Source organism: Rhamphochromis longiceps, linkage group LG3 (genome assembly GCF_057381845.1).
Source record: "Rhamphochromis longiceps isolate RC_006_pf linkage group LG3, R_longiceps_female_GT1.1, whole genome shotgun sequence".
In the NCBI taxonomy this organism is placed as follows: domain Eukaryota; kingdom Metazoa; phylum Chordata; class Actinopteri; order Cichliformes; family Cichlidae; genus Rhamphochromis; species Rhamphochromis longiceps.
The window spans coordinates 27902036-27909670 of NC_140559.1; positions in this window are offsets into that span (position 1 = coordinate 27902036).

Sequence of the window (7635 nt, forward strand, 5' to 3'; positions counted from 1 at the left end):
GGCTGGGGTCTATCACACCAGGCAAGACCCCAGGTGCAGGCTGTGTAAAGATGCCCCAGAGACAATCCAGCACATAACAGCAGGGTGCAAGATGCTAGCAGGCAAGGCATACATGGAACGCCATAACCAAGTGGCCGGCATAGTGTACAGGAACATCTGTGCCGAGTATAACCTAGAAGTCCCGAGGTCAAAATGGGAGATGCCCCCAAGGGTGGTGGAGAATGACCGAGCTAAGATCCTGTGGGACTTCCAGATACAGACGGACAAAATGGTGGTGGCTAACCAACCGGACATAGTGGTGGTAGACAAACAGAAGAAGACGGCCGTAGTGATCGATGTAGCGGTTCCGAATGACAGCAATATCAGGAAGAAGGAACACGAGAAGCTGGAGAAATACCAAGGGCTCAGAGAAGAGCTCGAGAGGATGTGGAGGGTGAAGGTAACGGTGGTCCCCGTGGTAATCGGAGCACTAGGTGCGGTGACTCCCAAGCTAGGCGAGTGGCTCCAGCAGATCCCGGGAATAACATCGGAGATCTCTGTCCAGAAGAGCGCAGTCCTGGGAACAGCTAAGATACTGCGCAGGACCCTCAAGCTCCCAGGCCTCTGGTAGAGGACCCGAGCTTGAAGGATAAACCGCCCGCAGGGGCGTGCTGGGTGTTTTATATATATATATATATATATATATATATATATATATATATATACACACACATAATAACAGCAGCTGTACAAGTATTAACTGGAAATGAAGAATATAGTGACCAGTGTTGTGCAATCCACATTATGTCTTGTGCAGTGCAAATATGCTTAAAGTGATTTAGTGATGAAGTGAAAACAATGTCCAGAATGTCCAGTGTGTGTGTAAGAACCATATGTGTGGGTCAGTACTGTGTGGTGGTGTGATTGTGATTGAGAGACCGTATCGCCTGTGGGAAGAAGCTCCTCCTCAGTCTCTCTGTGTTGGTCTTCAGGGAGCGGAATCGCTTTCCTGACCTCAACAGAGAGAACAGTCTGTTGTTGGGATGGCTGAGGTCCTTCACCATCTTCCTGGCCTTGGTCCAGCACCGCCTGCTGTAAACTGAGTGCAGGTCAGGGAGCTCGGAGCGGATGGTGCGCTCAGCTGACCGCACAACCCTCTGTAGAGCTCGTCTGTCCTGCATGGTGCTGTTCCCGAACCAGGTTAAGATGTTTCCCGTCAGGATGCTCTCTATGGTGCACGAGTAAAAGTGCCTGAGCACCTTGGAGGGCAGTTGGAAGTCTCTCAAGCGTCTGAGGTGGTAGAGACGCTGTCGGGCCTTTTTCACCACGGTGTTGATGTGACAGGACCATGACAGGTCCTGCGTGATGTGAACTCCGAGGTATTTGAAGCTGTCCACTCTCTCCACTGGGCACTCGTTGATGACAGGGGTCTGGTAGTTCCTCTCCTGCTTAGTGCTGAAGTCCACTATCAGCTCCTTTGTCTTACTGACGTTTAGAAGGAGGTTGTTCCTCTGGCACCAGTTCTCCAGATTCCTAATCTCCTTCAGGCAGGCCGTCTCGTTGTTATCAGAGATCAGGCCCACCACGACGGTGTCGTCAGCAAACTTGATGATGGTGGTGGAGCTGGTAGTGGCCATACAATTCCTTGTAATTAGAATGATATGATCTCATAGGGTGGCTGTGGTTCAGAAGGTAAATGGCCTGTATTTGTATAGCGCTTTACTTAGTCCCTAAGGACCCCAAAGCACTTTACACTACATTCAGTCGTCCACACATTCACACACTGTTGATGGCAGCTACATTGTTGCCACAGCCACCCTGGAGCGCACTGACAGAGACGAGGCTGCCAGACACTCGTACCACCCTCTGACCACCACCAGTAAACAACGGGTGAAGTATCTTGCCCAAGGACACAACGACCAAGACTGTCGAAGCCAGGGCTCGAACTGGCAACCTTCTGATTATAAGATGAACTGCCAACTTTTGAGCTACGAAGGTAGCACATCTATTAATCCCTGTGCACTCCAGTCTGCATGCCAAATATCCTTGGGCAAGATACTAACCCCAAGTTGTTCTCCAGTGTTTCCACTGCAGTGTGAATGTGTGTGAATGTGGGATAGAAAGCACTTAAGTATAGAAAAAAAGCTTCTGTGATTAATGAGGCATGTTGTATAAAGTGGTGTGAGTGATCAGGTAGAGCAAAAACAAGCTATATAAGAAATACTCAATGTCCACCAAGTTACTACTTCCAGAATTAATTCTTTTTTTTTTTTTTTTTTGATTTCTTTTCTTTTTATTTCAGGCAGAAACTCAAGTTCACCTTGTAAGTACAACTTGTTTTACTCTGATATACAGTTTATGTATTTTATAAAGAATACCAGTGATTTTTCTTCTTTGGAAATAACAGATCCACACATACAAACACTGGACCCACAAAACAATGTTCAAATCTCCAGTTAAACGAACACATAGAAAGTGTTTTTTAAATAGTTTATGTGAAAAAACATTTTTCTCTTTTTGTTTTATAATCCAAAGGGTTGTTCAGTCATTCAATTCAAACAGTTTTCATGTTACTATATTTTAACTGCTCTGTCTATAAATAATTTACTTGCACCATTTTGGTTATTCATTTATTTAAGCTCAATAACGTAACCACCTCCTTCATCGCATTGGTTTCTTTCATTATATTTTTTTTTACAACTGAAGACATGGCTTATATATATATTTTTTTTAAATTCTGAATTAATTCTGAAGTTCAGAAGCGATATTTGAATTCTGCACTTATATTCTAATCTCTGCACTTATTTATCCATCTAAACATCCAAGCTTTCAAAAACCTGTGATAACCTTTGTTGTTTTAATAATATATGTTGATTAGCTCTCCATTGTGTAGCCCCTTAAAAATACAGCTTATTTCAAACTGTCAATCCTTCCTCTTAGATGCATGATTATATTCATTGATGATAATCTAGAAAAGCTGAACATATGTGGAAAAATACAAACCTTATTAACCTTGCTCAACTGACTAAATGCTGTAAGAACATCTTGCTTTACTGGCTTGATTGGCAATAACAAAAACTATAAGCACATCCTTGACAGGTCAATATTGCATCAGATGAAGGACTGCTTTGTCATTGAGTGAGTGACAAAGCAGTCCTTCGGTGTAACCCTACCTCAGAAAAAAATCTCCACAAATATTTGCGTACTCATACTCATGCTTGATTTATTAGTCACTGTCTAGTGAAGGTGTCTGATGATCAGTGCGTCAACGTTTTAAATTTCTTTATATAAATGGTAAAATTTTGGGTTCAAGAGCCCAAGTTGTGCATTAAGGTGACCCTGACTATATCTCACTGGTACTCCTCAGATAATATATGATGTTTAGATAATTTATGATGTTTGTGCTTAAATGGTTTTATTTCATATTTAAAAAAAAACCCCTACAGTTACAAGCAAAATAGAGTGGAGTAGAAAGCATTCTTTTTATTCAGGCTTATTAAAAGCAGAAGAAAACCCAAATCTCTGGTGTAATGCACACACTACCTCATTCCTTAAGCTGCAGAACAAAAGAGAGAATAAAAATGCAGAAAAATTAGCCAATCACGTTCATCTGTAATTCAGACATATGGATTACAAACTAACTGAATTACAGGTGAACTGTTAGTTTGTTTCAGTGATGGAATGATAACAGATTATGATAACACATGACAGCAGTGCCAAAGACAGATGGGAGATTAGCGTCATTCACATAAAAACAGAATTCAGATTTCCTCACACACAGGCAGTGAGAGCAATGGTGATCATGACAATCAAAACAAGTAGTTTATCAAAGCAGCTGCTCAAAAGACACGAAGAGAAAAAGAGGTTAATGATCTTTTCTGTCAGTTTCAGCAATAGCATGACTTCTGAACTTCAAGAATTCTGAACATTGATTTATGTGTCATTAGAAGTGATCACAGAGATGCAGGAGTTAAACACAACTACAGCACAGAATGATTCCTTTCAATTTTTAATTCAGTTTTATTTATATCGCGCCACTTCACATAATAATATATGATTCACTCTGTGTACTGTAATATGAGAATGTTTACAAAGCCACTGTATCAGTTAAAGAATCACCTCTCCATTTGCTACCAACTCCTATTGAACAAACACAGCTCAATGTCATCACAGCTCATTATTAACTTTGCTGTATGACTGATCTATTTTGAAACGTCTCGTTATATTTCCAATGTTAGTTTCTGTTGCTTTATCTCACAAGTCAGTAGGTATGCATATTTTATTTCTCAGACTAACTGTGTGACAGTTCAGTGTAATGATGATAAAGTATTTTTAATTTCTTTAATTGGCAGTTCATTGCCCAACCTGTCCTGTATTTATAAAATAGAGAGTGTCTGTTTACAGAAATGTTACCAGAAAATAGTCAATACAATATAATATAAATACAAATTGACAATATACAATTGTCAACCTGAAAAATATTTCAAAGTATTTCAAAATATTTCTGGTAGGAAAGAAAAGAAAGAAAGGGGAACACATATTTAAAATGTGCAGTACACAAAAATGAGATGCCATCCATGTTTCCATGTTCTCTTGTCCAATCCAGGGTTGTGGAAGGCGCAGCACCACTGTCCTGTGCAGCATTCATCAATAATTGACCTCTAACCATGCAAAGATCCAGCCTCCCCTGCATCACCAAGCCACCTGCTTGCATACTGAAAACTTCAAAGCTTTGAAAGAACTGGTGGAGAAGGAATTTTGACTTTTTCTTTCTCTTTTATTATAGTTTGGAAACTAGAGATCAACACCAAAGACTCAACTTTTTAATGTATTTTTTAATTTTTTAAATCTTTGTTTCCTTTGGGTCTTTTTCTTCTCCACAAATCAAAGATAGCCAATTCTAGCATTCTGCTCTGGTTTGTTTCATTTAAAAACTGCTAAATAAGAATGAAAGCTGAATTTACCTGAAGGGTAACAGCCGACCTACTCCTCGTGTTGCTTCAAAGTAACATCTGGAGTGGCTCCTCTTTTTTTAAAGGCACATGCTACTACTTGGGAAAAATGCACCTCTGCAGTGACTGATCAAAACTTTTGACTGGTCACAATAAAACTGGCCTAAAGTTCACATTGGGGTGATCATTTTCATGCTATACTAACCAGTTTTCCTCAACTGGATGAAAGTGCTTTAAAACAGGAAATTGCATGTTTAACTTAAGAAATACATAAGGGGGTTATCAGATGGTGACTGGTTGTAGTAATATAAACCATGCTGAAACAAAGTAATGATTACAAATTTTATTCTCCATTATCAATGCTTTTATCTGCCACTTTTATTAAGAAGAGAATGATATTGTGTTTCACAGACAAAAAAAAATAAAGTCCTCCTAGATTTTACATGGGTGGTGACTGGTCTATAAAAATATAATAGCCCTGGTGTCTCAAATCCCTTTAACTGGTTAATATATAACTGTTTGCAAGATGCTTAAAAACAAGCAAAATAAAGTTAACACAACATCTTCTACTCAGCTTTTTGGCTTGCAGGCAAACGGCAAGAGTTCAAGAACATGCAGAATTATTCTTTATAATTTCTGACCTTACCAGTTTTTCAAGGATTCTCGCTTCATCTTATTTTAGAACAAACAGTGTGAAATCATTTAGAGATTTGAGATAACTAGATGCATATACAAGAACCAAACCATACCAGCATCTAAAAGACTTCAAATGAACCTGTAGCTAGCCACGCCTGTGTAATCAGGGCGGCCACGGGTTAGCAACCGCTATCGCTCCCACAGCAGATTGCCCCAAGCAGCCAGCAAACCAGGCCAATTGGTTGACAGTAATGAGAAAGCCTTACACAAATACTTTTATTCTGTGAATTGCTGGAAAACAAGAAAAAAGAAAGCAACATCAGTTAAATATCTATTTAAAATCTGTGTTTTTAAATTCTTATTAAACTAATCATTGTTGCACTCTTAGAAAAGACCAAGTTAATGGAAATCACTGGTTATCAATCTGATACTCTGCTTCCCTCTAGTGGCTTTGCTTGTCACATACACAGTCATCCAGGTGATTGTAGTCTAAGGAGCTTGCAAAGAAAAGCGTCTGGACTTCTTTGAGTTGCTTGAAGACGTTTCACCTCTCATCCGAGAAGCTTCTTCAGTTCTAAGGTCAAATGGTGGAGAGTCCCAGATATAAATCTAGTGGGAGTATCCCCCCACAGAGGGACAAAGGACCCCCTGATGATCCTCTAATCACCTGAGCCAAGGTTTGAAAACGGGTGTGGGTCACAATCAGCCAGAGTTTCGGGTGTGTTCATTGTGAAACCTGGCCCCACCTTATCATGCGAATTCCTGAGATGAGATGGCCCAGGATGTGAGTGGGCATTAAGGCGTCTGGGAAGGGATCTCAAAACTGGATTATAGATGGCAGAGAGTTGGTGTCGTAAACCCCCGCCTCTGTTCAAAGATGGTCGCTCACAGTGGACATAGATGGCTTCTTTCACTCCTCTTTCAAACCATCTGTCCTCTCTGTCCAAAATGTGGACATTGGCATCCTCGAAAGTGTGTCCTTTATCCTTTAGATGGACTGCTGAGTCTTGTCCTGTGGAGGTGGCTCTTCTATGTTGTGCCATGCGCTTGTGAAGTGGCTGTTTAGTCTCTCCGATGTAGAGGTCTGGGCATTCCTCGCTGCACTGTACAGCATACACCACATTGTTAAGTCTGTGTTTTGTATGGGCTCAAATTGTGGTTATAAATATTTTGTACTTGTAAATCAGGATTTGTATGTGTAAAAAATATTTGTGTGTGGACTTAGCCAAAAAATACAAGATTGTAGTGAATGTAACAAAACACTGATTATTCAGAATACAAAATGCTTTGACTCTTTGAAATTAATTAATTAATTAATTAATTTAATGCTTTTCATACATATTTTAGGGTTAGAGAAACCATGACCAGACCATGATAAACAAAATTTTCTGGTCAATATATCTAGAGGATAAAAGGACTGTGGAGCTGGCTACCATCATCACGGTGAAGCATAGTGGTAGTGGTGTCATGCCCTACTGCATGATACTATTACCACTATGTGTATCAGCAGCAGGAACTGGAAGATGAGTTGTTTTTTTGTAACACAGACCAAGTGTCATGATCCAAAGGTATGACTGGAAAATTCCATCAGGAACCTGATATCTGTTGTGTGTGTGTGTGGCTGAGCACCTGTTTATAGGCGGCGTCAGGCCTGGAGGGTGTGGCCCTGCAAGGGGACTGGCCACACCCGAAGCCACACACCTGCTGCTGATCAGGCCTCGTCGGGGGAGCTACTTAAGAGAGTCTTGGAGCTTCCACTGGCGCGGGATCATTGCATGAGACTCCACGTTAGTCTTCTGTTTAGTCTGAAAGTGTATGCCTGCCATTACGGAGTGTCCTGACAGCTGCCGCTATTGTTTCCCCGCAGGAGGAGCGTGGAAGGCTTGGGAGAGCAGCGAGCACCGGGGGGTGCTGACACGGGAGCAGAGAGCACGAGGGAGACACGACACGGGAGTCTGGGGAATACACTGGGGTTTATTGTTACTTTCTACCATCACTGTAAATAAACGCACTGTTTATACACAGAGTACCGCGCCTGGGTCCTCCTTTTCCCCACATCCCCACGGTT